Source organism: Triticum aestivum, chromosome 7A, assembly GCF_018294505.1.
Source record: "Triticum aestivum cultivar Chinese Spring chromosome 7A, IWGSC CS RefSeq v2.1, whole genome shotgun sequence".
NCBI lineage: Eukaryota > Viridiplantae > Streptophyta > Magnoliopsida > Poales > Poaceae > Triticum > Triticum aestivum.
In genome coordinates, this window is record NC_057812.1 from 717,985,711 (window position 1) to 718,012,613 (window position 26,903).

The following is a 26,903-nucleotide window of genomic DNA, read 5'->3' on the forward strand; positions in this document are numbered from 1 at the left end:
ATGATATTTTCCACGCAAGAATTTTGGTACGTAACTCTATTTTGCCGAAATACCTTCTGTAGTCTTTTTTCTTTTCATGGAGCTTTGAGATTCCAAAAGGGCAAGGTTAAAGAGCACGCTTCGGAACTTTCGAGACGAATCCAACAAGCTCAATTGGATCCACCCCCCGCCCTCCCACCGACCGTCCAATCGACCTTAATCTTTTGCTTACAGACTTGTTTTGACCTAAAACTACCTATATATACTCTCTTTTATTTCATTTTGCGACGTACAGAGGTGGAGATCACAAACCAAAGAGAGGATGTGCAATCCGCCACTGGAGGAATATTGGAGGGGTGGACCACTACCGGAATCGCCTTCGCCCGCCTCTCCTCCTTCACCAATGCCTCCAGGTCGCTCTCCGCCATGAGAGGGTAGTAGTCCAACTCCTAGACTGTGGGTTTGTGGTGTTAACTTGATCGAATCTCCCCATCGATTATGATTGTAGTAATCCGTATGAGCTGCCCTGCAAGATTACGATGCTATTGATGTAATTCCTATGGTGGATGTTGTGTATGAGATGATACATGTTATACACTTACCGTTGTGTTGGGACGTTTATAGCTTATCATTCTCTAGAAACGTATTATTGATGCCTAATGCATAGGTTTGCTTATTGTAAGTCATGAGATTATCATGGTAATTCCTTGTTTGCCCACGTCACGAGGTGCTTCACATTCACAACGCCAAGTGTAGGGTAGATGAGAGGGATGGGAGATGCATGACAAATAAAACCTTTGCATTAGTGTTGTAGTGTGTTTTTACATAAGGAGTGTGATGTATGTAGGTGTGTGTGGTATTGGAGGGTGTAGCGAAATGGTACTGCTATGTGACGACAACCACCACCATGTCGATCTACTGTAGAGTTGATGTGTGCCTATAGAGTGGCGGCGTGGAGCTTTATTGCGCTCGATGGCAGTACGCCGACTTCCAGTCTGTCTACTACAACAAGTTTTGCCTGGGTCCGACGAGGGAGGGGTGGGCGCGCCTTGGCTTGCCTAAGTGCTTGTAGTCGTCGCTAGGTGGTCTACGGATCTGGATGTAGTTTTTATTATTTCTGGTGTTAATTGAATTGCCATGATTGAATATGAATAGATCGAAATTTTCCCAAAAAAAAAAACTAAAGAGGGTAAAGAGTACCCTAATGTTGGCTCACTCACGTCTCTACTCTCTAGCGGCGGGGCTAGTTGAGGTCTTGAGGAGGAGCAGAGCAGTGGTGGTGGAAGCGAAAACGATCAACGGCGACGCGGAGGAAGCCGCGGTTGGGAGACAAGAAGAAATGTCATTTTGGTACTTGCATGTGTGCCAAATTGACCTGTTTGCAAATGTATTCAGTTGTCTAAGGTTAACTCCTGTGCAAAATAGACCTGCCTGCAAATGTATTCAGTTTTCTAAGGTTGAATAATCATAGGATAAGACAAAACATTTTGGTAGTCCTAGCTAGGTAGGATCAGTGTTTAGCTATCAGAAATCTTCACCAGCAAAACAAATTTTGAAGCTAATAATGTTGGAGAGCCACGCAACCTTCAACCATTCCATGAGTAACAGAAAGAAAGAAAGAAAGAAAGAAAGAAAGAAAGGGGTAGTCTATATTGGTCAGAAACAAATTAACAAGAAGGGCAAAACAAATATGATCTTCACAAGCACAGCTAGATTGATAATATGAGACAACATTTATTTCAGTCTATCTGGTATCGCAGTACCAGTACAGCAGCGATGGCCTTTATTTCAGTCTAACAGACAGAGCTAGCTACTGCCACTCGGTACATCTGGGCAACTACCACTCACTCACTACATCATGCAATGGCCATTCTCAGGCACATACCTCACGATTAAATGAGATCTCCATGTTTGCTAAATCATACCCAACATTGGTATTACGTTGAGCAATCATGCCTAACACTGATTTCCTGTCATCGATAGAAATTCCCAGACAAATGTAATCACCTGCGTACCCTTCGTAGAAGAGTGTGTCGCCAAACAACTCCAGCTCCGCCCCTCCTTGGAAGCCCAGGGTCACCGACACACCCTCCACATCCGACATCTCACCATCGTAACAGTTGATGGCGCGGTTATTAGTGGGATCGTACACCCTTGTGAGTGTGAGTTCATCGTCGATCCTCTTCAGCAGAGGGTCGAAGATGAGTCCAGGAAGGTAGACCAGGGCGGACCCTGAATCCACCAGAATGGGCAGGAACTCCGCCACCTCTTGCCGAGTAAATATGGGCACTGGCTGATTTTGATCTAGACGGCTTCCTCGCTGGTACGTCACGCTCTTGAGGGAGATGATGAAGTGGGCGCCGTCCTGCTTGAACGGGACAATCTTGCCCGACGTGACAGCATGGCTGCCGAATCGGAGGTAGCTTGTTGTTTTCCTCCACTGATCCCGGAGGTCTCTTCTCTCCGGCGATAGAGCGCAGTAGGAAAATTTGTCGACGCCGGCCTGAGCGATGAAGGAGAACGTACCCATGCCGAGGCCGAGAATGCCGGAGCTGTATTCCCGGACGGCGGTGGTACGTTCCTCCTGCGCGCAGCCAAAGACGATGTCTTGCTCGAAGTTGTAGCCGCCGTCGTCCCCCGCCATGCCGTTCCCAAAGCGGAAGACGTCAGATCCCAGGTAGCCTGACACCTTGCTACCATCGCCGTACCGATTGTCGAACTTGCACAAACTGTTGTCCGGAGTGGGGTAGGTGTGGCTGGACTGGCACCTTGTGATCCTCCCGTGCTCGCACATCGGGTCTTCGCAGGGAAGGTGATGGTAGGTGCTTGACTTGACTGGGTTGAACGGAAGGTAGTAGCTCCTGGTGCAGTTTTTGCACGGAACGCACTGCGTCCATGACAGGTCGTCGCCGGTGTCGAACAATACATATCTGGAACGCGCTTCATCTGGTGGTCCGCCGCCAATGCGGAGCTGCACCAGATACATGGAAAACTTCCGGCGGTGCCGAAACGGCACCACAAACTTCTCCTCCTCCATGGCGGCCGCGGCCGCGGTGGCAGTGGCCGCCAACTCCATCTCCTCCTCCACGACCTCTGCCATGCTCTTCCAGTGAATGACGGGGAAAGAGAATCCAGCCTCCTCCCCGTCACAGGAAGGAGCCACAGCGGCCGCGTCTGGCTCGTGGATGCCCGCAGCGTCGCCGGGGAAGAGAATGGCGATGCTGACTACCAGGATGAGGTAACGGGAAGCCATTTGCAGAAGAGTTGAGCTAGAGGTGGAAGGAGGTGTGTGTGAGTGCGATGCTTTTTGGCCTTCTCACTACAAGTGAATGCAGGTGTGTGTGATCAGTCAACCTCCAAACAACCCGGCGGCAGTTCGCTCATGCATTTCTTCATTCGCATTCTTTCATTTTGTGCCCCTCAAGTTATTCCGTCTCCGATTGATTGATTTTATTTTTTGTACGTTCAGAATACACAGATGATGTATTCATCTACAGAAACTGTCAGAGTGTTCAAGTATGTATATTCAACTTTATTGAAAACTCAAACTATTCCAAACTTTGACCAAGTTTACACAAAATATCTACATAATTAAAATATAGCAAAAATGTTCAAGTGTGGCACCGGAGATTTTTTTACATGCTCCTAACCCAATAATCATGACTCAAGGCTCTCTACATCTTTAGGCCCTCTATTTCAACACGCCGCCTCACCTATATTATCGGCTATCTGCCTTCTCGCTCTTTCCAACAATGCTTGCTATGTCAACCTAATCGCAATGTGTCACAATATTGGACATCCCTATCTTCATCACCGCATGACACACATCTCATTGATCCGCGCAAGCACAAGGAATTTTTAAAACTTATAAAATTAACCCATACGTGAGGGCCGCCCTCCGCCTATGCACCCTCTCGTATACTCACACTCACTTTTAAATTGCATAACTTATGTTCAATATGTGTGAGCATTATTTTTAAAACACATGAGTACTTTTTAACGGCACGGACTTCTTTAAAAATATGGAATGGTTTTTAGATTATGACCATTTTTTAAACATGCAAAAACATTTTGAAATTACATGAACACTTACTAAAAAGAGCGTGGACATTTTTCAAAGTTTATCAATATTATCTTATTACGTGAGAAACAAATCGTCGCATGGCTCTAGCATAGTAGTGCCCCATACATGTTACCAAAAAGGAGCTCCTGGTGCATCCTCACATTTGAGTGGCTAGCTTTCCAGTAAGTAATTATATGTACTGGCATTCAGTACATGGTCATAGTATATCACAGCAATACCCAATGTTGTACCAATCAAATCCACAGTTGTAACAATCTAAACCAAAATCCTTATAAGTTTTTCTATAGTAGTTTATGTAGTTTTGATTTAACATCCTTAGTTTTTTTTGGAACCTCTATTAGGTTCATAGAACACTTTACATTTTTTTAGGGGTATAGAACATTTTACATTGTTTTGTATGTAAGACACATCCACCGCCAAAAAAGATAATTCCTTTGTGTGCTTTACGATATTTCATTTGCCCATGAATGTGTCCAACCATCTTTTTTTTCTCACTTATTTCTCCACTATATGACTTATATCCATCGTGTGATTATTTACTAAGATGGTGCATTTGGAGTGGAGCGCTTGTTTTTTGTACAGTTTTTATTTAAAAAGTGGAGGGTATAATGTTACTTGAATTGCCATTAATATTCCTATTTTATTTGTATTTTGACTGTCACCCCTTAATAGCTATTATTTGTACCTTCATTTGTTAATGTGAATTTTTAGACATTTTCTTATCGCATCATAGTATTAGTAAAGTTTCATTATGTCAGTTTTAATCCATCTTTCAATAGAAAAAAGTCCATTTTACTGCCCTAAAGAAACTTGATGGTTCAAATTATCCCTAGATGTTTATTTCTGTACCCTCACCCTCCTCAACAATCCCAAACCGGTCAAAAATCATCCCTGGCTGGTTTGGCCCGGCTGGTTGCTGGCATGGACATGTTCAATGGCGGTATTTGATCAGTGGGGCCCAAGGCCCACACACCACCAGGCCCATCCTCTTCCTCAACTTGTTTCCTATGTCGGTGCCGCCAGGAGGAACAGGACTGCGCCCATCCGCCAGATCCCACGGCAACACCCAATCACGCCAGCCTCGGCCACCGCCATCGAAGGGGCATCGCCCCTGCGTCCCGGTTCCCCTGCTCCTTCCTCCTTTTCCCATGGGATGCTGACTGCGTAGCCAGCACGTGCCTCGGCTCGCGCCCCGCCGCTGGAGCCGAACCACCGTTGACCCATGCCACATCAGCAGCAAGTGGAGACAAACCACCCAAGGGTTCTTTCATCCGGTATGGGTTTGTTTAGGGGGTGAAAGGAATAGAAAAATAGATGAGGGGTAATGTGAACCACCAACTTTATTCATGGTAGTAAAATAGACTTTTTTCCTTCCAATATAAAATTCTTACAAGGTTTCAATCAACTTTTCCAATATAAAATTTTGTAGTTCTTCGATTGAAAAAACACTATACTTTATTGTACCCTTGAAAGTGTTATCCATCTCTTCGTTTCTTATTCTGGAGAAAGAGTTAAATACACTGTGGGTGCCTAAGCTTGTCCTGTGTGGTCAGTTTGGTGTCTAAACTCATAAAATACACGGAAGTGGTGCTCGAACTTGTCCGGCCGTGCAATAGGTACGCCATGCCCGTGTGGCACCCCATTGTAGTGGCGGCCCGCATGTAAGTGCCTGGAATCACTTTTTTGCAATAAAGCCCCATGGATTTTTTAAATTACACATAATTGTATCGTATACGAATGCAGACTGATGGGTCCAAATTGTCAGGTGTGGGTCCCGCGTGTCAGCAGATAAAATAGTAATAAGAAGGAAAAAAGAGCGAGGCATGAGGGGGATTCAAACCCAGAACCTCGCCTGCACAAGAACTACATATATGCACTTGATAACCACTACACAAAGAACAGAGGTATGTGTAAATAGCAGATACCATATTATTTATAATAATGACCGTGTGAAACAATAAAGAAAATAAGAAAGGAAAAAAAGAGATCCAATTTCAAACCCAGGAGCTCAGACAAGCCAGGCTTGTAAGCTAGATGGTAGATCAATCATGTTTTATGTTCAATTTAGAGAAACCCTGTCTTGTATAAAATATAAATTACCATATTTATTTTTGGTCTTGTATCAATCATTTTTTAAACCTGTTGTATCAATCATTTGTAGTATTCTATTCTTTTTCTTAATACTAGATCTCGTGTGTGCTGTATGGATCCATGCACAGGTCAATGCCAATTTTTTTTGGTGCATCTAAGAGGGTGTTTGGATCCAAGGGACTTATTTTAGTCTAACTAAAAATAGCCTCTTTAAGAGGCTAAAGTTCCAAGCACCCCTGACTAAAGAGGGGCTAAAACTAGTCTTGAGACTAAAATTTTTAGTCAGGGGTACCCCTACTAAAATGTGGATTAGTCCTCTCTCTCCTCATTTAACTCCTCTCCTTTAACACATGCGAGTTCTGTATTGGAGGGTTTGGAGGATAATAAATGCTCATTAATTTGATTTTAGTCTCTTTAGTATTTGGATCCAAGCATGAGCGAGGCTAGCAAGTTTTAGTCCCACTACTTTTAGTCATGAGACTAAAACGTATCCAAGCATCCTCTTAATTTTTCACTTGTTACCGCACTTAAAAATCTCATTAAAGTATAAACTATATTTATCCCTTTCGCAAATAAAGGAGAGAGTCAAATTGGAAACTTGGAATTTCCTTGTCGATTTATTTGTCTCGGCTACTAAAAGATGTAAACAATATTATTTCTCTCTTTTAGGCATCACACGTGGTGTCCAGCTTGGTGGTTACCTTAGATTTGTCATACATTCACAAAATTGACACCATGGATTTTAAAAGATATTCAACATGCATTGAAAAAATTATTTTGTAAAATTATTCATACATTCACCTGCAAAAAAATGTCTAAGAAAATTGCCCGCAAAAAATATTCTTACATTCCTACAAACACCTTTAAGATGTTTTAATACATTTATAAAATTACTATTCTTATGCAATAATTTTTAATACATGTTGAACAGTTACATTGCCATTTTTTTCGTAATTGTGTATTGTGAAATTTCAATGAAGATAGGCAATAGTTGTCCGTGATGGTGGTCCTGCAAGAAGATACATAAATTGAAACTAGATTTTTTAACATATGTTGCACTATCTAAATCCACATAATTTGTAGGAAAAACGTAAAGTATACAATAATGGAAATAGAACAAAGAATTAAAGTACACAATAATTACTTAGTGATAATTATTGTAATTTTTATATGGTAAAATTTACATATCATGAAAACAAAACAGGAAATCAAAACAAACATGCAGAAAATTTGTGAAGGAATTGCAGAGCGATACGTCGGATTGATATACATCCCAGCTATTCTGCAACCCACATTCCTGAATAAGCTATTCAGGAACCCTTCCTAACTGCGCGAGAACAGACAACTAACTGTGCGACCTATACTAGTTAACTGTCGGGCGGACTTTTTCTGACACTATTTTTCCGCATTGTTTTTTGGTCGTAATTATTGAACCGTTCATCGGAATGATGCAAACGATATACTGTTGGATAGCTATTGAAAAGGAGCAAAAAACTCATGTTGATCATTTTTCCCTAAATCAATTCGGTTTTTAAACAAAATTCAAAAAACTAGAAATCCATCAAACAAGTTCTCAATGCTTTTGTGAAACAAATTTCCAAACCATTTGTGGGAATGTTGCATATGATATACCGTTGGAAAGCTATGGATTAGCCCGGACTTCGGTATATAGAACTCATTTCAGATTCGCTACGATTTAAGAGCAATTTTCAAAAAACAAACATCATTTTTGTCATTTTTGCCCGAACTACTACAGTACACGCTAACTGTCCGACTGGAATAGCTAACTGACATATGATGATCATGCTAACTGCCGGTACCGAAGAAACTTTTTTTCCTGGTTTTTCCCGGATCAAGCTAACTGCCGGTATTGAAATAGCTAACTGTCGGGGATTGTGGTTAACTGCCGGACTGAAGATACTAATTGTTTTTTTTTTACATTTTGTCCCGGGTCGAGCTAACTGACGAACACCCTAACTGCTCGACCGTAATAGCCAACTGCCCTATCCAGAGCAAGGTAACTGCCGGACTGAAGAAACTAATTTTTTCCTTTGTTCTTTTTTTTCGGGGTCAAGTTAACTGCCGGGACTGAAATAGCTAACTGTCGGATTGTGGCAGTTAACTTGGTGTTAACTATCAGGACTGCAGATACTAATTTATTTTCTTTTGTTCTTTTTGTCGGGGTCACGCTAACTGCCATGAATGTCGAGGTTAACTACCATGTCGGCCAATATTAACTGCCACTATGGACGTTTTCCCCATATTTGTTATCTTCTTGGGGAAATTGTTTCATAGCTAATTGTGGCTAACTCGCAGAAAGAACTGCTTCATCTCAAAAAGTTAACTCCTTTGTCTTAGTACAGATAACTACACATAACAGTAAACGCCACAGCAATCCAAAAACGGGAGTTGCTTCTTTTTCCTATCACGAGCTAACTGTAGCCGCATCCGGTACCAAACTGTTCTTTGACGAACACCACTAGTGCACTCCCCTGTAGCTTTTTGCAAAGGAGTTAGCTTGGAGAGGGGTGGCCCTGGAGTGGTGGTGCTAGTGGAGAAGCAGGTCGGTGGAGGATGGCACTGGAGGCAAGGGTGGAGGTGGCTGGCGATTGGGAGCACGAGGTCTCCGTCAGTGACGACCATGAGGCATGAGCATCCTTTGCATCGTTGGAGTTAACTTTTCCTTTTTTAAAGATGAATTTTCCGCCCGGTCGAATAGAACCAGCTTTTTTAGTAGTGAAACTTCTTCTTTGAACTGTTTTAATTTCTTTAGGAACTTCTGCAAGTCCCAAAGTTAACTGTCATATTTGCTTAGTTAATTTCGTGCATCTTGTCATATGTACTACTGCTATGTGAAGTTAATGGACTGAAAGTAGACCAATGTTAATTGAATGGAAGTTAACCGCTCCTTTTTTATAGCATATCTTCACGAAGTACTAGTAGTTAACTGAACCGAAACCTTGCAAGCCAAGTACCAATTTTTGTTTAGCAAGTGGATTGCAAGTGTTTCCGGCCATCGAACTACTTGGCTGGCGCAAGTAATTGTACCTTTTTTTATACATACAATGCTCTTTTTGATACATGTGCACTTTCAAACCAAAGTTCTGTAAGATGTTTCTAGACATGATTTTTTTACGAGAGCTGAATTGAACCTGAAGGCACAAGCTAACTGCTGGACTCTAGCTAACTGATGGTTTCTCTGAGTAAAAAAAGTGTTTTAAAAAACTAACTGTTGTTTTTGCTAACTGCTACACATCCCCCCAAGTGAACCACCACAACATCTAAAAGCTAACAGTTGTTTTTGCTTATATAATCAGACTTTTTGTGCTAAACAAACCATAGAAAAACTGCTCCAAATTTCTAAGTAAACCGCCATTTTATTTTGTTCAATAATGAACTATACTCTTTATGGTTTTTATAGTTAACTGCAGAAATTCCAAAGTTAATTTCCTCGGGTTTTTCTATGTTTTTTATACATAACTGCTGAAACCCCAGGAGTTAATCGAGCCAGCAACAAAATGTGGACTTAAAAAAGAGGGAGTTACAGATAGTGACATGATACATTTTCATAAAATTATCTAGTTTTACTTATGGTGCAAAAAGGAACAAGTATTGCAGTGCACTTAGAAAAAAAAATGAAGGAACTTCTCTCTACCACACGTAATCTTATTCTTTCACATTGCTTGTCTTTTCCTTTTTTTTAACTCAATAACTGTAAGCACTAATACTCTTAACTGCACTATAGAAACTGAACCGAATGAACTCCATGGGTGCTGCCATCTCACACGTCATTGACGGCGCAATGAAACAATTTTTTATAACTGGTGTTTGTTCTTCTCAAAGTATATTCCTTAATCGCAATGGCTAATTGTTGAAACTATACGTAACGGTCAAAACACAAACAGAAAGAACCGATTTGAGAACTTCAGAAACTATAAACTGTGTAACTGCTGAACTATACACAACCGCTGCCAATGCCTACTAGTATTTTTCAAAGAGAACAACCATGTACAGTTAAAAAATGCTAACTGCATTGGGGGGAAGTTGATGCTGCTCGACGCCTGAAGTGAAGCCGGCTGGTTTAGGGAAATTAAATTCACCATTTTTCAGGTAAAGCTACCTACATAGGCCGACTGGGTTAACTTCTATTTTTCAGTTAAGCTAACTACACAAGGCCGTCGAAGCAGAGATATGGAAGCCATGGATCTAGAGGCAGGGGAGGAGCCACGTCGGAGTCGTGTGCCGGGCCAGGAGGTAGAGGGAAGCAGCAGCCGACAATTTGGGGAGCAAGGGAAGAGGGTCGGCGTCCTTGGTCGCCATGGCCATGGCCAACCGAATATGAGGTCGAGGGAGTGGTGGCACTGGAGGCAAGGGTGGAGGGGGTTGGCTGGGTGGTGATGGGGAGAATGAGGCCTCCGTGGGAGGAGCATGGCGGAGGCCACCGCTTGGCGACGACGAGTCCATCGGTCGGATCTCGTGGATGGGAGCCAGGCCGGAGAGAGGATGCTGGTGAAGAGGGGCGCCGACCGGTGGCTGTAGGTGCACGGCTGTGGCAGGCAGGTGCACTTACTAGGGAGCATGGTCAGGTTCGTGATGGTCACCGCCGAGCAGCAGGGGTAGCTGCCATACAGTCATCATGGCGCCCGTGCTACCGCATGGCTCCACGAAGTCAAGGCGGAGCCGATGCAGACAGCGAGGGCAAGCCCGGCTTGCATGGCCCGGCGGCGAGGGGGCGAGCGCATCGGGGGCTATGAACCGGGGAAGGTGGCCGGTCGGGATGAGGCGTGGCGCACAGAGGCAGAGAGGTGGGGCACGAACCGACGCTGGGAGGGAGAGAGGTGGGGCACGGTGAGGTGCAGGGATGCGATAAGCTCGAGGCGGGCGAGGCAGGCAGCCAGAGTAGGAGGGGAACGGGCTCAGGCGGCGGGGCACGATCCCGATCCAGATCGGGTCGACAGAGGAAAGTGAAGAGGTGGTCGCTGGTGGTGCCTTTTTCCACTTGCTCTGCTCGTTGTCGCTCGATGTGCGCCTGAGGAAGGAACAGGTAAGAGGTGGTGGCGCTGCAGCCGGCGGCAGACCGGTGCTCGCTCGCCCCCTTCGAGAAAAGAACAAGGTAGTCGGGGGAGGTGGTTTCTGAATAAGCTTATTTAGGAAACCTTCGGGAACGTGATTTTCTCACCGAACGTGATCCAGGAGACTTGGACCCTACGCCAAGGCATTAGAGAGGCGGTCACGAGAGTGGGGGGCGCCCCCCCTAGGGCGCGCCCCCTGCCTCGTGGGCCCCTCGGAGCTCCACCGACGTACTCCTTCCTCCTATATATACCTACGTACCCCCAGACGAACAGAACAAGAGCCAAAAACCTAATTCCACCGCCGCAACTTTCTGTATCCATGAGATCCCATCTTGGGGCCTGTTCCAGAGCTCAGCCGGAGAGGGCCGTCATCACGAAGGGCTTCTACATCATCCTAGCCCCTCCGATGAAGTGTGAGTAGTTTACCTCAGACCTTCGGGTCCATAGTTATTAGCTAGATGGCTTCTTCTCTCTCTTTGAATCTCAATACAAAGTTCTCCCCCCTCTCTTGTGGAGATCTATTCGATGTAATCTTCTTTTTGCGGTGTGTCTGTTGAGACCGATGAATTGTGGGTTTATGATCAAGTCTATCTATGAATACTATTTGAATCTTCTCTGAATTCTTTTATGTATGATTGGTTATCTTTGCAAGTCTCTTCGAATTATCTGTTTGGTTTGGCCAACTAGATTGGTAGTTCTTGCCATGGGAGAAGTGCTTAGCTTTGGGTTCGATCTTGCGGTGTCCTTTCCCAGTGACAGAAGGGGCAGCAAGGCACGTATTGCATCGTTGTCATCGAGGATAACAAGATGGGGTTTATTTCATATTGCATGAATTTATCTCTCTACATCATGTCATCTTGCTTAAAGTGTTACTCTGTTTTTAACTTAATACTCTAGATGCATGCTGGATAGCGGTCGATGAGTGGAGTAATAGTAGTAGATGCAGAATCATTTCGGTCTACTTGTCACGGACGTGATGCCTATATACATGATCATGCCTAGGTATTCTCATAACTATGCTCAATTCTGTCAATTGCTCAACAGTAATTTGTTCACCCACCGTAGAATACTTATTCTCTTGAGAGAAGCCACTAGTGAAACCTATGGCCCCCGGGTCTATTCTCATCATATCAATCTCCATCACTTTAATCTTGCTCTGCTTTTTTACTTTGCTTTTACTTTTTACTTTGCATCTGTATACCAAAAATACCAAAAATATTATATCTATCAGATCTCACTCTCGTAAGTGACCATGAAGGGATTGACAACCCCTAATCGCGTTGGTTGCGAGTAGCTATCGTTTTGTGCAGGTACGAGGGACTTGAGCGTGGCCTCCTACTGGATTGATACCTTGGTTCTCAAAAACTGAGGGAAATACTTACGCTACTCTGCTGCATCATCCCTTCCTCTTCGGGGAAAACCAACGCAAGCTCAAGACGTAACATTCACCTACATAGGAATGTCGTCTGACGATGAACATGATTTCATTATGTGCGAATACTGTGAAGACCAGCGCGGCCTGTGCGGCAGAAATTTTCTAGTTGATGATAGGCGCTTCAGCATCAAGCTGGATGAGAACTTCGAAGTGGATACAGTAAGTCACAACGACAAGTCTTTTTTCGTAATTAAGCATGACTTATGCTTCATTTGCTTCAACTTTTAATTTTAATTTTTCACTATTCTACTAGCGTATCCCCTGCCATGCAAGAATTTTTGTCTTGGATAAGATAGGTTTCAGTCCTAACAAAACTATGGAGGTAAAAAAAGTTTACTTGAAGACCGAGCATGGTTATACCTTCAATGTCAAATTATACAATGCAGACACATACACCTATTTTGAATGCAAAACTTGGCAAGCACTATGCAAGGCTTATGCATTTGAGCCTGATATGGTTATCACCTTTGACATTCGTTCGGAAGATGATATTGAAGGTAATAGAGACATCTGGTTCGATGTGCAGACGCCTCCAGTTCTACCATTATGTGAGTTTCTCAACCATATTTATGTCTTCGATATTGTTTATTCAGAAATAGTTGACAAGTAGTTTTTATTGACAACTTATTTCCAATCAAGCAAACATGTCCGGCGCTTGGTAGATAGGACCGTCCACTATCCCAGGGCTGAACTAAACTTCAAGGAGACAAGTCATTATGTTTCATGGCTTGAGGATCTTGATGATGTCAAGACAAACTTTTTTCCTGCACTTAGAAATGTTAGTACTCAAAACGTGCGACCAATAGTGTTCGTACTGAACTATGGTCACATATATTTAGGAAAGATGGTAAGATTTCTACTATTTCTCTTCAGTGCATCTTTTGCATACATTATTTTTTTAAGCTAAACTTCATTGCTAAGTATGTTACTATACAATGTTGTTCAACAGGGACTCCCGATGAATGTTGTGCCTGATTGAATCGAGACTAAAGGTACCATGAATATTGTTAGCTTACGGCCAAGATATCCTACAATGCACTTTAGTGCATTCAGGTTTTCTAATAGCGAGGAATGCTTAATAGTAAAAGACTGGAGCAAAATTGTGAACGATCGTAGAGAAGTACTAGGGGGCAGCAATGAGAAGCGCAACCCACGATTAGGAGACAAGTTTATCTGCATGCTCCAATATGATGAATCAGGAAAGCTATACATGTTCTATGCTATTTTACCTGAGAGAGAGAGAGCAGCAGGAGTGATTAGCTAGTTCATGCTCTTAGTACTTGTCCTCTCATGTCCGTGTTCTTCGTCCTGAACTTAATCTTAAAGAGTGATTTGCTTTTGTGGTGTTATGAACGCTTATAATATCATTACCATGTTGAAATCGATGATATCTTTGCTTCTGGTACAAGTGAATGTTTCTTCTTTAAGCTAGTGTTGGTGGTGATTAGATAGCGGTAATGACTATATGATGATTAAGTAGTGGTAATGAGACGACTATATATGATGATTTTTAGCTAGCTAGTATATACTGTTGTTAGTGATGATATATATGATGCAAGAGTTTTTATATTAATATGATGATGATGAGTTATTATATCATTTATGAAAGAAACCGCAGATTAGTTTCAACTAGATGGATTCTAGCTAAGTGATCAAGTATATGCCATATTCATATTACCTCGATCACTTAATTAGGTGATCAAGTATAATATGGATATGGCATATACTTGATGACTTAGCTAGGATCTACATGCATCCAGTCAAACTAATCTGCGGTACTTTCACCTAATGATTTAATAACTCATTATAATGTAAAACAATCACTAAATTAAATTGAAAACACAAAATAAAAGTAAAAATGAAAAATAAAACCAAAACACACCCAAACATTTAGTACCGGTTGGTGTTATCAACCGGTACTAATATCCTACGCGCACCCGGGCCTGGCTCGTGCCACGTGGTGGCACTTTAGCACCGGTTCGTGATGAACCGGTACTAAAGGGGGGGACCTTTAGTCCCCACTCTTTAGTGCCGGTCGTGGAACCGGCACTAAAACCCCTTACGAACCAGCGCTAAAGCCCGGTTCTGCACTAGTGTATTCTGATCATGTGGAGAAAAAAAGAGAGATAGTTGGGGAAGTGAGAGGGCACAGATAGAGAGGTGTCGATTGCTACACATTACATACTTTATAATTGCTCCATGTTTGATTGAACTCCATGCTGATTGCACCTACGTAGAATCATATTGTGTGATGTTTAACTTCAAGTTTTCTTGTCATTTGTAGAAAATAGATTTATACACTAACTTGACCACAGTTGAGGATTTTGATTACCGAGCTTAAAAAGCAAAATGTATTAAATACAGTTTTTCAGAGCCATCACCTACTTCACCAATCATATCAACATTATCTACCATTTTTTAACATTTTGAATCGGTGGTTTCAGAATCAAATAGTCAAATAAATACGGATCCATTGCCATCACCTCCGTCAGCAATCAGCTCAACATTATCTGCGAGTTCCAAGTTACCCATGAATGAAGTAAATATTAAACTAGATGATGATAATCAAACATAGAATTCTGAATTGCCGCTAAATGAAGGAAATATATCATTATGACAACCAAATAGAGGAACGTAAGCAGATGAAAGTAGATGAAACATATTATGACTATCTCCCACAAGGTAATTGCTGGATATATATAATTTTTACTTTTGTATCTATCATCTTCAGTCCTTTTTATGGAATAATATTATTTGTGTATGGGCACGGCTAATCCACATTAACACATATATTTATTCAATATTTCTTAAATTGTTTAACTTCTTGCAGATTATGCATTGCCCGATGGTGATCTATGTGCTCATACAACAATAGGAAGATCTTGTGAAAATAAAAATTACTAGTGAAGATAGATGAAATATCTATGAAAAAGAGTACCCTTGCAATGAAAGAGTCCCTGATTATTGATATCCATTAGTAATGCCTTCTAAAAAAATCACTATAGGTAATCAATGCAAATATATGTTGTCTAAAGTACCAAGTACATGACCATAATGATAGTAAAGTATACTTTGAAAATCCTTTTGTTATTGCACTTTTAAAACGGGATGGAAAGCTTGGAATAGATAAAGTGGTACCTTTATGACAGAGATTGTCAAAAACTATGTGATCATGGTTACATTCATATCCATAATTTTCTTCTTTACATTTCATACATTTTGATTGGTATTTTTACTAATTATCTTGCTTAGAACTTCCAATAAATATGAACAACACACACTGGCATTTAAGTGTCGTGAATGCAAAAAACGTGTGATTCAAGTACTTGATTCATTGTGCTACCAATTCAACCGAGATGATCTCACTGCAATGGTTAGTTACTACATCATTTATATGTAAAATTTCATAAATTGATCTTTCACTTATATATATATTATATTTTATGACTAATTACGTTTCAGTTATAAGGACTACAATATCATTTGGACATTCTTAAAAGTCAAATGTTGATCAGCCATAATGTGAAAGTTTTTTATGTTAGTGAATGGAAGATTATGGAACAACTACATGAGCACCTGCCGGGCATTTGCTCGGCGGGCCAAGCGCTTAGGCCTTGGACCAACTAGGCGATGGCATTGCTCCCGTCGGGCACCTGCTTGGCCGGCCAAGCGTTTGCGGCTTTCAAGAAAGTTCATTGATTTGAAAATTTCCCATTTTTAAAAGTTTGTTCACAAACTCATAAGATGTTCCCTTTTTCATATTATATTCAAAAATTCAAAAAAATCAAGAAGTTTCAAATAATGTTCACTTTCAAAATTGCTTTGTAATTTAAGCAATGTTCATGTTTTCAAATCTTTTCCACGCAAATACAAAAAAAGTTCGGTGAAGTTCAATTTCTGATTTTTTAAGTTTCATATTTGTTAGTGTTTTTCAAAAAATGTTGGTGATTAAAATTTTGTTCACTCGTTTAAACAAATGTTTGCTTTTTGTCATTTTGTGCAATCTTTAAAGACACAAATATTTTCTTTGGATTTTATGTACAATTTATTCAAATACAAAAAATTTGGAACAGATTTTGATAAAGCAATTTTTTTTGAAATTTGAACAAAATTTTAAAAGTGGCAGAAATTATTTTTGCAAAATGAAACAAAAAAAATAAAAAAAAATAAAAATTCAACAAACAAAAGAAAAAGATGCAGGTTTTCTTTAAAAAAAGTTGATACTCTCAAGAAATATTCACGAATTTGAAAAAAAAAATGGAATTTGAAAAATGTATATGTATACGGGTTTTGAAAAAAAGTTGCAAATAAACGGTAAAGAATGTTAGCGAAAAACTGAAAGAAATTTTATGGATTTGAAAAAAGTTTGTGAAATTCAGATGAAAGGTTCATGAAGTAGAAAAAGATTCATAAATTTGATTTTTTTTGGATTTTAAAAGATTTTTGAATTTAAAAAATCATATAAAAGGAAAGGTAAAAGAAATAGGAAAAGGAAAAAAGAAAATAAAAATAAAAACCCAAGTAAAAACGAGAGAAAAAACCGGCCAAATCAGCTAGATAGGAAAAGTAAATCGGCCAGTCCCGCCTGAGAGCAGGTGAGGTTTCCCAGGTGGTTAATGCGTGTGGTTCTAAACCATGAGGTTTTCAGTTAGAGTCTGACATAATGTGCTTATTTATTTGAAGTTGGTAAAAAGATAAAAGAACAAAAAAATGGGCCGCGTGCTTATTTTTTGAATGTTGCTAAAAAGGAAATAGGATTAGAAAATTGGGCCGAGCCCAGGTCAGATGGGGTGTGTACAACGTATACGTTCCGATGGGCATACGGAAGTGGATACAATTTGAGAAAGGTCCATATTGCCCGTTATACGTTAATTAGTAGGGTGTGTATCGAAGCGGGGCTCAATGATTTATGATATTTTCCACGCAAGAATTTTGGTACGTAACTCTATTTTGCCGAAATACCTTCTGTAGTCTTTTTTCTTTTCATGGAGCTTTGAGATTCCAAAAGGGCAAGGTTAAAGAGCACGCTTCGGAACTTTCGAGACGAATCCAACAAGCTCAATTGGATCCACCCCCCGCCCTCCCACCGACCGTCCAATCGACCTTAATCTTTTGCTTACAGACTTGTTTTGACCTAAAACTACCTATATATACTCTCTTTTATTTCATTTTGCGACGTACAGAGGTGGAGATCACAAACCAAAGAGAGGATGTGCAATCCGCCACTGGAGGAATATTGGAGGGGTGGACCACTACCGGAATCGCCTTCGCCCGCCTCTCCTCCTTCACCAATGCCTCCAGGTCGCTCTCCGCCATGAGAGGGTAGTAGTCCAACTCCTAGACTGTGGGTTTGTGGTGTTAACTTGATCGAATCTCCCCATCGATTATGATTGTAGTAATCCGTATGAGCTGCCCTGCAAGATTACGATGCTATTGATGTAATTCCTATGGTGGATGTTGTGTATGAGATGATACATGTTATACACTTACCGTTGTGTTGGGACGTTTATAGCTTATCATTCTCTAGAAACGTATTATTGATGCCTAATGCATAGGTTTGCTTATTGTAAGTCATGAGATTATCATGGTAATTCCTTGTTTGCCCACGTCACGAGGTGCTTCACATTCACAACGCCAAGTGTAGGGTAGATGAGAGGGATGGGAGATGCATGACAAATAAAACCTTTGCATTAGTGTTGTAGTGTGTTTTTACATAAGGAGTGTGATGTATGTAGGTGTGTGTGGTATTGGAGGGTGTAGCGAAATGGTACTGCTATGTGACAACAACCACCACCATGTCGATCTACTGTAGAGTTGATGTGTGCCTATAGAGTGGCGGCGTGGAGCTTTATTGCGCTCGATGGCAGTACGCCGACTTCCAGTCTGTCTACTACAACAAGTTTTGCCTGGGTCCGACGAGGGAGGGGTGGGCGCGCCTTGGCTTGCCTAAGTGCTTGTAGTCGTCGCTAGGTGGTCTACGGATCTGGATGTAGTTTTTATTATTTCTGGTGTTAATTGAATTGCCATGATTGAATATGAATAGATCGAAATTTTCCCAAAAAAAAAAACTAAAGAGGGTAAAGAGTACCCTAATGTTGGCTCACTCACGTCTCTACTCTCTAGCGGCGGGGCTAGTTGAGGTCTTGAGGAGGAGCAGAGCAGTGGTGGTGGAAGCGAAAACGATCAACGGCGACGCGGAGGAAGCCGCGGTTGGGAGACAAGAAGAAATGTCATTTTGGTACTTGCATGTGTGCCAAATTGACCTGTTTGCAAATGTATTCAGTTGTCTAAGGTTAACTCCTGTGCAAAATAGACCTGCCTGCAAATGTATTCAGTTTTCTAAGGTTGAATAATCATAGGATAAGACAAAACATTTTGGTAGTCCTAGCTAGGTAGGATCAGTGTTTAGCTATCAGAAATCTTCACCAGCAAAACAAATTTTGAAGCTAATAATGTTGGAGAGCCACGCAACCTTCAACCATTCCATGAGTAACAGAAAGAAAGAAAGAAAGAAAGAAAGAAAGAAAGGGGTAGTCTATATTGGTCAGAAACAAATTAACAAGAAGGGCAAAACAAATATGATCTTCACAAGCACAGCTAGATTGATAATATGAGACAACATTTATTTCAGTCTATCTGGTATCGCAGTACCAGTACAGCAGCGATGGCCTTTATTTCAGTCTAACAGACAGAGCTAGCTACTGCCACTCGGTACATCTGGGCAACTACCACTCACTCACTACATCATGCAATGGCCATTCTCAGGCACATACCTCACGATTAAATGAGATCTCCATGTTTGCTAAATCATACCCAACATTGGTATTACGTTGAGCAATCATGCCTAACACTGATTTCCTGTCATCGATAGAAATTCCCAGACAAATGTAATCACCTGCGTACCCTTCGTAGAAGAGTGTGTCGCCAAACAACTCCAGCTCCGCCCCTCCTTGGAAGCCCAGGGTCACCGACACACCCTCCACATCCGACATCTCACCATCGTAACAGTTGATGGCGCGGTTATTAGTGGGATCGTACACCCTTGTGAGTGTGAGTTCATCGTCGATCCTCTTCAGCAGAGGGTCGAAGATGAGTCCAGGAAGGTAGACCAGGGCGGACCCTGAATCCACCCAGAATGGGCAGGAACTCCGCCACCTCTTGCCGAGTAAATATGGGCACTGGCTGATTTTGATCTAGACGGCTTCCTCGCTGGTACGTCACGCTCTTGAGGGAGATGATGAAGTGGGCGCCGTCCTGCTTGAACGGGACAATCTTGCCCGACGTGACAGCATGGCTGCCGAATCGGAGGTAGCTTGTTGTTTTCCTCCACTGATCCCGGAGGTCTCTTCTCTCCGGCGATAGAGCGCAGTAGGAAAATTTGTCGACGCCGGCCTGAGCGATGAAGGAGAACGTACCCATGCCGAGGCCGAGAATGCCGGAGCTGTATTCCCGGACGGCGGTGGTACGTTCCTCCTGCGCGCAGCCAAAGACGATGTCTTGCTCGAAGTTGTAGCCGCCGTCGTCCCCCGCCATGCCGTTCCCAAAGCGGAAGACGTCAGATCCCAGGTAGCCTGACACCTTGCTACCATCGCCGTACCGATTGTCGAACTTGCACAAACTGTTGTCCGGAGTGGGGTAGGTGTGGCTGGACTGGCACCTTGTGATCCTCCCGTGCTCGCACATCGGGTCTTCGCAGGGAAGGTGATGGTAGGTGCTTGACTTGACTGGGTTGAACGGAAGGTAGTAGCTCCTGGTGCAGTTTTTGCACGGAACGCACTGCGTCCATGACAGGTCGTCGCCGGTGTCGAACAATACATATCTGGAACGCGCTTCATCTGGTGGTCCGCCGCCAATGCGGAGCTGCACCAGATACATGGAAAACTTCCGGCGGTGCCGAAACGGCACCACAAACTTCTCCTCCTCCATGGCGGCCGCGGCCGCGGTGGCAGTGGCCGCCAACTCCATCTCCTCCTCCACGACCTCTGCCATGCTCTTCCAGTGAATGACGGGGAAAGAGAATCCAGCCTCCTCCCCGTCACAGGAAGGAGCCACAGCGGCCGCGTCTGGCTCGTGGATGCCCGCAGCGTCGCCGGGGAAGAGAATGGCGATGCTGACTACCAGGATGAGGTAACGGGAAGCCATTTGCAGAAGAGTTGAGCTAGAGGTGGAAGGAGGTGTGTGTGAGTGCGATGCTTTTTGGCCTTCTCACTACAAGTGAATGCAGGTGTGTGTGATCAGTCAACCTCCAAACAACCCGGCGGCAGTTCGCTCATGCATTTCTTCATTCGCATTCTTTCATTTTGTGCCCCTCAAGTTATTCCGTCTCCGATTGATTGATTTTATTTTTTGTACGTTCAGAATACACAGATGATGTATTCATCTACAGAAACTGTCAGAGTGTTCAAGTATGTATATTCAACTTTATTGAAAACTCAAACTATTCCAAACTTTGACCAAGTTTACACAAAATATCTACATAATTAAAATATAGCAAAAAATGTTCAAGTGTGGCACCGGAGATTTTTTTACATGCTCCTAACCCAATAATCATGACTCAAGGCTCTCTACATCTTTAGGCCCTCTATTTCAACACGCCGCCTCACCTATATTATCGGCTATCTGCCTTCTCGCTCTTTCCAACAATGCTTGCTATGTCAACCTAATCGCAATGTGTCACAATATTGGACATCCCTATCTTCATCACCGCATGACACACATCTCATTGATCCGCGCAAGCACAAGGAATTTTTAAAACTTATAAAATTAACCCATACGTGAGGGCCGCCCTCCGCCTATGCACCCTCTCGTATACTCACACTCACTTTTAAATTGCATAACTTATGTTCAATATGTGTGAGCATTATTTTTAAAACACATGAGTACTTTTTAACGGCACGGACTTCTTTAAAAATATGGAATGGTTTTTAGATTATGACCATTTTTTAAACATGCAAAAACATTTTGAAATTACATGAACACTTACTAAAAAGAGCGTGGACATTTTTCAAAGTTTATCAATATTATCTTATTACGTGAGAAACAAATCGTCGCATGGCTCTAGCATAGTAGTGCCCCATACATGTTACCAAAAAGGAGCTCCTGGTGCATCCTCACATTTGAGTGGCTAGCTTTCCAGTAAGTAATTATATGTACTGGCATTCAGTACATGGTCATAGTATATCACAGCAATACCCAATGTTGTACCAATCAAATCCACAGTTGTAACAATCTAAACCAAAATCCTTATAAGTTTTTCTATAGTAGTTTATGTAGTTTTGATTTAACATCCTTAGTTTTTTTTGGAACCTCTATTAGGTTCATAGAACACTTTACATTTTTTTAGGGGTATAGAACATTTTACATTGTTTTGTATGTAAGACACATCCACCGCCAAAAAAGATAATTCCTTTGTGTGCTTTACGATATTTCATTTGCCCATGAATGTGTCCAACCATCTTTTTTTTTCTCACTTATTTCTCCACTATATGACTTATATCCATCGTGTGATTATTTACTAAGATGGTGCATTTGGAGTGGAGCGCTTGTTTTTTGTACAGTTTTTATTTAAAAAGTGGAGGGTATAATGTTACTTGAATTGCCATTAATATTCCTATTTTATTTGTATTTTGACTGTCACCCCTTAATAGCTATTATTTGTACCTTCATTTGTTAATGTGAATTTTTAGACATTTTCTTATCGCATCATAGTATTAGTAAAGTTTCATTATGTCAGTTTTAATCCATCTTTCAATAGAAAAAAGTCCATTTTACTGCCCTAAAGAAACTTGATGGTTCAAATTATCCCTAGATGTTTATTTCTGTACCCTCACCCTCCTCAACAATCCCAAACCGGTCAAAAATCATCCCTGGCTGGTTTGGCCCGGCTGGTTTGCTGGCATGGACATGTTCAATGGCGGTATTTGATCAGTGGGGCCCAAGGCCCACACACCACCAGGCCCATCCTCTTCCTCAACTTGTTTCCTATGTCGGTGCCGCCAGGAGGAACAGGACTGCGCCCATCCGCCAGATCCCACGGCAACACCCAATCACGCCAGCCTCGGCCACCGCCATCGAAGGGGCATCGCCCCTGCGTCCCGGTTCCCCTGCTCCTTCCTCCTTTTCCCATGGGATGCTGACTGCGTAGCCAGCACGTGCCTCGGCTCGCGCCCCGCCGCTGGAGCCGAACCACCGTTGACCCATGCCACATCAGCAGCAAGTGGAGACAAACCACCCAAGGGTTCTTTCATCCGGTATGGGTTTGTTTAGGGGGTGAAAGGAATAGAAAAATAGATGAGGGGTAATGTGAACCACCAACTTTATTCATGGTAGTAAAATAGACTTTTTTCCTTCCAATATAAAATTCTTACAAGGTTTCAATCAACTTTTCCAATATAAAATTTTGTAGTTCTTCGATTGAAAAAACACTATACTTTATTGTACCCTTGAAAGTGTTATCCATCTCTTCGTTTCTTATTCTGGAGAAAGAGTTAAATACACTGTGGGTGCCTAAGCTTGTCCTGTGTGGTCAGTTTGGTGTCTAAACTCATAAAATACACGGAAGTGGTGCTCGAACTTGTCCGGCCGTGCAATAGGTACGCCATGCCCGTGTGGCACCCCATTGTAGTGGCGGCCCGCATGTAAGTGCCTGGAATCACTTTTTTGCAATAAAGCCCCATGGATTTTTTTAAATTACACATAATTGTATCGTATACGAATGCAGACTGATGGGTCCAAATTGTCAGGTGTGGGTCCCGCGTGTCAGCAGATAAAATAGTAATAAGAAGGAAAAAAGAGCGAGGCATGAGGGGGATTCAAACCCAGAACCTCGCCTGCACAAGAACTACATATATGCACTTGATAACCACTACACAAAGAACAGAGGTATGTGTAAATAGCAGATACCATATTATTTATAATAATGACCGTGTGAAACAATAAAGAAAATAAGAAAGGAAAAAAAGAGATCCAATTTCAAACCCAGGAGCTCAGACAAGCCAGGCTTGTAAGCTAGATGGTAGATCAATCATGTTTTATGTTCAATTTAGAGAAACCCTGTCTTGTATAAAATATAAATTACCATATTTATTTTTGGTCTTGTATCAATCATTTTTTAAACCTGTTGTATCAATCATTTGTAGTATTCTATTCTTTTTCTTAATACTAGATCTCGTGTGTGCTGTATGGATCCATGCACAGGTCAATGCCAATTTTTTTTGGTGCATCTAAGAGGGTGTTTGGATCCAAGGGACTTATTTTAGTCTAACTAAAAATAGCCTCTTTAAGAGGCTAAAGTTCCAAGCACCCCTGACTAAAGAGGGGCTAAAACTAGTCTTGAGACTAAAATTTTTAGTCAGGGGTACCCCTACTAAAATGTGGATTAGTCCTCTCTCTCCTCATTTAACTCCTCTCCTTTAACACATGCGAGTTCTGTATTGGAGGGTTTGGAGGATAATAAATGCTCATTAATTTGATTTTAGTCTCTTTAGTATTTGGATCCAAGCATGAGCGAGGCTAGCAAGTTTTAGTCCCACTACTTTTAGTCATGAGACTAAAACGTATCCAAGCATCCTCTTAATTTTTCACTGTTACCGCACTTAAAAATCTCATTAAAGTATAAACTATATTTATCCCTTTCGCAAATAAAGGAGAGAGTCAAATTGGAAACTTGGAATTTCCTTGTCGATTTATTTGTCTCGGCTACTAAAAGATGTAAACAATATTATTTCTCTCTTTTAGGCATCACACGTGGTGTCCAGCTTGGTGGTTACCTTAGATTTGTCATACATTCACAAAATTGACACCATGGATTTTAAAAGATATTCAACATGCATTGAAAAAATTATTTTGTAAAATTATTCATACATTCACCTGCAAAAAAATGTCTAAGAAAATTGCCCGCAAAAAATATTCTTACATTCCTACAAACACCTTTAAGATGTTTTAATACATTTATAAAATTACTATTCTTATGCAATAATTTTTAATACATGTTGAACAGTTACATTGCCATTTTTTTTCGTAATTGTGTATTGTGAAATTTCAATGAAGATAGGCAATAGTTGTCCGTGATGGTGGTCCTGCAAGAAGATACATAAATTGAAACTAGATTTTTTAACATATGTTGCACTATCTAAATCCACATAATTTGTAGGAAAAACGTAAAGTATACAATAATGGAAATAGAACAAAGAATTAAAGTACACAATAATTACTTAGTGATAATTATTGTAATTTTTATATGGTAAAATTTACATATCATGAAAACAAAACAGGAAATCAAAACAAACATGCAGAAAATTTGTGAAGGAATTGCAGAGCGATACGTCGGATTGATATACATCCCAGCTATTCTGCAACCCACATTCCTGAATAAGCTATTCAGGAACCCTTCCTAACTGCGCGAGAACAGACAACTAACTGTGCGACCTATACTAGTTAACTGTCGGGCGGACTTTTTCTGACACTATTTTTCCGCATTGTTTTTTGGTCGTAATTATTGAAACCGTTCATCGGAATGATGCAAACGATATACTGTTTGGATAGCTATTGAAAAGGAGCAAAAAACTCATGTTGATCATTTTTCCCTAAATCAATTCGGTTTTTAAACAAAATTCAAAAAACTAGAAATCCATCAAACAAGTTCTCAATGCTTTTGTGAAACAAATTTCCAAACCATTTGTGGGAATGTTGCATATGATATACCGTTGGAAAGCTATGGATTAGCCCGGACTTCGGTATATAGAACTCATTTCAGATTCGCTACGATTTAAGAGCAATTTTCAAAAAACAAACATCATTTTGTCATTTTTGCCCGAACTACTACAGTACACGCTAACTGTCCGACTGGAATAGCTAACTGACATATGATGATCATGCTAACTGCCGGTACCGAAGAAACTTTTTTTCCTGGTTTTTCCCGGATCAAGCTAACTGCCGGTATTGAAATAGCTAACTGTCGGGGATTGTGGTTAACTGCCGGACTGAAGATACTAATTGTTTTTTTTTACATTTTGTCCCGGGTCGAGCTAACTGACGAACACCCTAACTGCTCGACCGTAATAGCCAACTGCCCTATCCAGAGCAAGGTAACTGCCGGACTGAAGAAACTAATTTTTTCCTTTGTTCTTTTTTTTCGGGGTCAAGTTAACTGCCGGGACTGAAATAGCTAACTGTCGGATTGTGGCAGTTAACTTGGTGTTAACTATCAGGACTGCAGATACTAATTTATTTTCTTTTGTTCTTTTGTCGGGGTCACGCTAACTGCCATGAATGTCGAGGTTAACTACCATGTCGGCCAATATTAACTGCCACTATGGACGTTTTCCCCATATTTGTTATCTTCTTGGGGAAATTGTTTCATAGCTAATTGTGGCTAACTCGCAGAAAGAACTGCTTCATCTCAAAAAGTTAACTCCTTTGTCTTAGTACAGATAACTACACATAACAGTAAACGCCACAGCAATCCAAAAACGGGAGTTGCTTCTTTTTCCTATCACGAGCTAACTGTAGCCGCATCCGGTACCAAACTGTTCTTTGACGAACACCACTAGTGCACTCCCCTGTAGCTTTTTGCAAAGGAGTTAGCTTGGAGAGGGGTGGCCCTGGAGTGGTGGTGCTAGTGGAGAAGCAGGTCGGTGGAGGATGGCACTGGAGGCAAGGGTGGAGGTGGCTGGCGATTGGGAGCACGAGGTCTCCGTCAGTGACGACCATGAGGCATGAGCATCCTTTGCATCGTTGGAGTTAACTTTTCCTTTTTTAAAGATGAATTTTCCGCCCGGTCGAATAGAACCAGCTTTTTTAGTAGTGAAACTTCTTCTTTGAACTGTTTTAATTTCTTTAGGAACTTCTGCAAGTCCCAAAGTTAACTGTCATATTTGCTTAGTTAATTTCGTGCATCTTGTCATATGTACTACTGCTATGTGAAGTTAATGGACTGAAAGTAGACCAATGTTAATTGAATGGAAGTTAACCGCTCCTTTTTTATAGCATATCTTCACGAAGTACTAGTAGTTAACTGAACCGAAACCTTGCAAGCCAAGTACCAATTTTTGTTTAGCAAGTGGATTGCAAGTGTTTCCGGCCATCGAACTACTTGGCTGGCGCAAGTAATTGTACCTTTTTTTATACATACAATGCTCTTTTTGATACATGTGCACTTTCAAACCAAAGTTCTGTAAGATGTTTCTAGACATGATTTTTTTACGAGAGCTGAATTGAACCTGAAGGCACAAGCTAACTGCTG

General features: G+C 41.5%; 2 pseudogenes; both read right to left on the bottom strand.

The window, feature by feature from the left end:
* Positions 1 to 981: 981 nt before the first annotated feature.
* Positions 982 to 3,079, bottom strand: LOC123153857 (aspartic proteinase nepenthesin-2-like; annotated as a pseudogene).
* Positions 3,080 to 18,551: 15,472 nt separating this feature from the next.
* Positions 18,552 to 20,650, bottom strand: LOC123153858 (aspartic proteinase nepenthesin-2-like; annotated as a pseudogene).
* Between the last annotated feature and the right edge of the window lie 6,253 nt (positions 20,651 to 26,903).